Consider the following 5,072-nt stretch of genomic DNA (forward strand, 5'->3'; position numbering starts at 1 on the left):
TGGTCAGTGTAACCAACTTCAAAATTCTAAAAGCATGTCTGTGGAATGTACTGGAATAAATGCATATGGATACAGGGGAATCCTCGCAAACGAAGGTGGAAAATACCCAGAAGGGGCTAGAGTTCCCCTCATGCTATAAATGACAGTAAGCAGTTCACTGAAGTTCGTGGCAGCATGAAAGTTGGACAGAGGTCTTAAAATCCGAGTCCCAAGTCAGGCTCAGGGAAATATGGGACCATCTACAATTAGGCAATAATTACACTTGTTTGTACTAATGTTAATGATAACATGTGTTTAGTTTATGTGTTGTACGAAAATAGCATTTTCCCTTGATAAGGATGGAAGGGGTCCTAGTGGCCTTACAACAACAAATGGATGGCATCTAACCATGTAAAACTGCACAATACTAAGGTTCCAAGCACAGAAATTGTCCAGAGTTGTCTTTCAGGGCAGGCTCAGTATGGCCAGGAATGGCTTTCGGGACTAGCTCGGAAAATGGGCCAGAATTGTAGCTCGAGCAGGCACGGAATTCACAGGCGTGACCTGTCTATTGTGGAAAAGATGCAGAATGCCATTTACTTTTGCATCTGATTTCCTTAAGATGCTCCCATTTACAGAGATCATCGGAGACATTTTGAAAATTATCTGGATAAGACAATAATAAACATTGCAAAATGGGTTACCTTCAGTTCCCAGGTTATTTACTGTAAAGAGGAGTCATCAACACACTATGTCTTTACTACTATTTATTGATAATACACAAACGTTACTGCCCTAGCTGTACGTAGTCTGTCACATGAGCTAGAGAGAGATCAATGGGTGGGGAGTTTGCAATTATACTTCTGATATGGGGAGTAGTTAGTAGTGGTGAGGTCACTATATTAAAGGTACATGCACATGTCATCTACATCCTTCCCCTTGGAAACAAAAGCAATACAGTAGTGACGGGGCAACCATGGCTCATGCGCTACGAGCAGGTAAGCAAACAGTTAAACAACAGATGAGCAAACATCTAAGCAAATTCACCATAGCGGACAGGCAGCTTAACCAGCCGCCCGGACCGGGTACGCAGCTCGCCATCTCCCCCCACTGCAGGAAGAGCAGGAGCCGGAGCGGGAGCGGGTGATTGAACCGGGGATCCAGGAGGAGAAAGAGTAGGCGGAGTCAGAGGAGGGGACGCAGGCGCAGCATCGGGTGGATGGGCAGGGGAACGAGGGCTGTCAGGCGGAGAGCGGGGCTGGACGAGCTGAGATGGCAGGGACCGAGGCATGCGTGGGGCGGCAGGCAGTGTGGCAGACAACGGAGGGGAGAAAGGGTCGGCAGGTGGTGGTGGGGGCTCGTTGACAAGCCGCAGATGTTGGCGGGACCGGCGGTAGATAGTACCGTCGTGGTCGACCAGGTAGGACCGCGGCGAACCAGCATCACCGACGACGGTGGCAAGCTTGGAGTGACCGGAGGGGGACTGCATCCGGACGACTTGGCCGGGGAACAGACGCGGTAGGGGACGGCAGGACTGGTCGTGGGAGCGCTTTTGCACTGCGTGCTTGAGGGCAATTCCTGGACAGCAGCAGGCTGGAGAACAGAGGGCACGAGGGACTGCTGGGTCACAGGGAGTGGAGGTCTCGTAGTGCGAGCCATCAGCCGCTGTGCTGGCGAGCCCAAGGCAGGGTCGCGGGAGATGTTTCGAAGATTGAGGAGGGCCAGGTAAAAGTCGGATTCGGACAGTCTGCAATGCTCCAGCAAGTCCTTAGCACTGCGGACAGCGCGCTCCGCCAGGCCGTTGCTTTGCGGGTACTCTGGACTGCTGGTGTAGTGTCGGAAGTTCCAGCTGGCAGCGAAACCCCGAAACTCGGCACTGGTGAACTGGCTGCCGTTGTCAGATTGGAGGCTCGCCGGGGAACCGAAAGTGGTGAAGTGGCGGCGAAGCTTCCCGATGACGGCCGAAGAGGTGAGGGAGTGCAGCTGGTCGACCTCGAACCAGCTGGAATAAGAGTCAACGAGGACCAGGAAGTGTTTGCCACGCCACTCGAAAATGTCAGTGGCGACAGCCATCCAGGGCAGTTCAGGGGCAGGCTGTTGCAGAAGTGGCTGGCGTTGCTGATGGGGAGCGAGGCTATTGCAGGTAGAGCAGGCGGAGACCCTCTCCCGGATGTCTTGGGCCATGGTGGGCCAGTAGAACTGACTCTGGGCGTGGGACAGAGTGGCCTCGGCCCCAGGATGACCGCGGTGGGCGGATTGAAAATAGTGGTCCCGCAGCGCAGCGGTCACAACCACCTTGTGGCCTTTCACCACCACACCGTCGTGCAGGACAAGCTCGTCACGGACCAGGAAGTAGGGCACGGCACCGGCCGGCAAGGATGAACGTCGGTCAGGCCAGCCCTGCCGGGTGACGTTGGCAAGCTGCTGCAGGGCAGGATCCTTGGCAGTGTGCTTGACCATGGACTGCATCTGCTGTGAAGGCACAATGTTAACGTTAAGCACCATCAGGTCAGACGATTCGTATGGGTGGCGATCAATGGACGATAGTGGCGCGCGGGACAGCGTGTCGGCTACGAACATGTCCTTGCCCTTGCGATACACAATTTTAAAAGTGATGCGCTGGAGATGCAGCATCATGCGCTGCAGCCGGGAAGAGGCAACGTGGATCGGCTTGTTTAGGATGGTGACCAACGGCTGGTGGTCGGTCTCGATCGTGAAGTTGTTGCCCAGAATGTAGTCCTTGAACTTGGAGCAAGCAAATACCACGGCAAGCAGTTCCTTCTCAATCTGAGCGTAGCGATGATCGGCCGGGGTCATGGTGCGGGATGCATAGGAAACGGGCAGCTGCCGGCCATCGTGGAGCTGCAGGCAGGCGGCACCAAGACCGAATTATGAAGCGTCGCAGGTGAGAACGATGGGACGCTGTAGATCGAAGAATTTGAGAGTGGGGGTACTGACTAGTCTAGACTTCAGGACGACAAAAGCTTTTTGGTGATGCGGGAACCAGGCCCAGGCAGTGTCCTTCTTGATAAGCTCCCTCAGGGGCGCACTCAGCTCGCTGACGTCGGGGATGAACTTCCCCAGGTAGTTGACCATGCCCAGGAAACGCTGCAGGCTGGGCACGTCGGTGGGTGAGGACATCCCGGAGACAGCAGCCGTTTTTGCGGGTCAGGCTTCAGCCCCGAGGCAGTAAAAACATGGCCCACGTAAGTGACCTCCGGGACGCGGAAACGGCACTTCTTTGGGTTGAGCTTGAGGTTGATTTCACGGGCCCGATCTAGGACTTGATGGAGGTGGAGGTCATGCTCAGCCACTTCCTTACCGTAGACCAGAATGTCGTCAATGATGATAGCACACGGCAGACCGGCAAACAGCTGCTCCATCGTTCGCTGGAATACTTCACTGGCAGAGTTAATCCCGAATGGCATGCGGAGGAATCGGAACCTTCCGAAGGCGTGCTGAAGGTAGTCAGGTAGGAGGATCGCTTGTCCAGCGGTATCTGCCAGAAAGAGCTCTTGGCATCGAGGACCGAAAAGACAGTGGCCGGACCAACCTGTGCAGCGACGTCCTCCACTGTTCGCATCGGGTAGTGCGGGCGTTTGATGGCCAGGTTCAGGTCCTTGGGGTTGATGCAAATGCAAATTTCACTTTTGTCCTTTTTCGCGGCAACAACCATGGTGGAGACCCACCGGGTGGGATCACTCACCTCTTTCAGGATGCCCATGGTGCCCATGTTGAGCAGCATCGATTCCACCTTGTCCTTCATGGCGAAGGAGACGCGGTGCGGCTGGCGAATCACTGGTTCAACACTGGGGTCGACAGCAATCTTGTAGCAGCTGGGCAGCTTGCCCAGCTTTTCGTCGAAACGGTCGGGGTATCCGTGCAGGGGGTCCATGAGGGTCCGCACCTGGTGGATATCATGGTGAAAGGAGACCAAACCGAGGTCTTGGCACGCCTGGGCACCCAGCAAGGTAATGTTATCAGAGTCTAGCAGGTAGAACGTGAGGGGCCGAGAGGCCTTCAGGACCTTGCAGTGCAGGGTTGCCTTTCCCACAGGAACGAGCACGCCTCCCCCGTAGGCATGCAGGCAGGAGTTGTCAACAGTCACTATTTCATCAGTTCTTATCTTTTTGAAAAGGCTTGTTGACATTACATTTGTCACGGCCCCCGTGTCAAGTTTTGCGGAGAAGGTCGAACCATTGACAGTAACCCGAACCGAAGGGTCCGTTATCAAGGCATGTGCATCCAAGAGTGAAAAAAATGCTGGTCTCCCCCTGGGATGAACTGGTATCAGACAAAGGGAGTTTGTCAGGCTGGTACTGGGAACCAAGCTCGCAATCAACTTGAGCAAGGTTGGTTAACATTCTCCATGGAGCGGGAACTGGCTTCCCATGGGAGCGGCAAGCTGCAGAGAAATGGTTTAACTTCCTGCAAAAATTACATGTTTTGCTCAAAGCAGGGCACACATTAAACTGATGGGAGGCAAAATTGCAGTTGGGGCAACGTCGTGGGCTGCCGCCCCTGGGTGCAGAGGAACCCCGTTGCCGTGGCGGGCCAGCGTTCCGCCGGTGACCAGCAGCACTGGCAAAGTTAATCTCATGATCAGCAGGCGACAGTGCCGAGGCTACAGCCTCAGCCATGCGGGAGGCGTGCAGAGCCTCGTCCAGAGACAGGTCTGGCTTCCGCAGAAGTTCAGCCCTTAGCTTTACATCTAGAAGGCCATATACTAGGATGTCCTGGGTCACTTGATTGGGGGTCAGAGCATCCAGGCGACAACACCTGGCCATGTGTCGCAACGCGGCGATATAGTTGTCGATTGATTCTCCAGGGAACTGACGCCGGCTGAACATCTTAAAATGCTCTAAAATGCAGTTAGTGGGGATGTCGCACATCGCGGTAAACTTAGCCATAAGACATACCGGGTCTTGAGCATCTTCACCTGCACCATATACAAACGACCAGCCGGGTTGAGGAGCAGAGAAGCCCGCATTTCAGCGGTGGCAGCAGGATGGGCGATCGTCTCGTAGTGCTGGAAATCGCGACTAAAGACACCCCACCGATGGGCAATGTCCGAGTCGAAGATAAGCACCTCG

General features: G+C 54.7%; 1 pseudogene; it reads left to right on the forward strand.

Annotated features, from left to right (window-relative positions):
* Positions 1 to 303: 303 nt before the first annotated feature.
* Positions 304 to 443, forward strand: LOC129697714 (U6atac minor spliceosomal RNA; annotated as a pseudogene).
* The last annotated feature ends 4,629 nt before the right edge of the window (positions 444 to 5,072 follow it).

Source organism: Leucoraja erinacea, chromosome 5 (genome assembly GCF_028641065.1).
Source record: "Leucoraja erinacea ecotype New England chromosome 5, Leri_hhj_1, whole genome shotgun sequence".
Lineage (NCBI taxonomy): Eukaryota > Metazoa > Chordata > Chondrichthyes > Rajiformes > Rajidae > Leucoraja > Leucoraja erinaceus.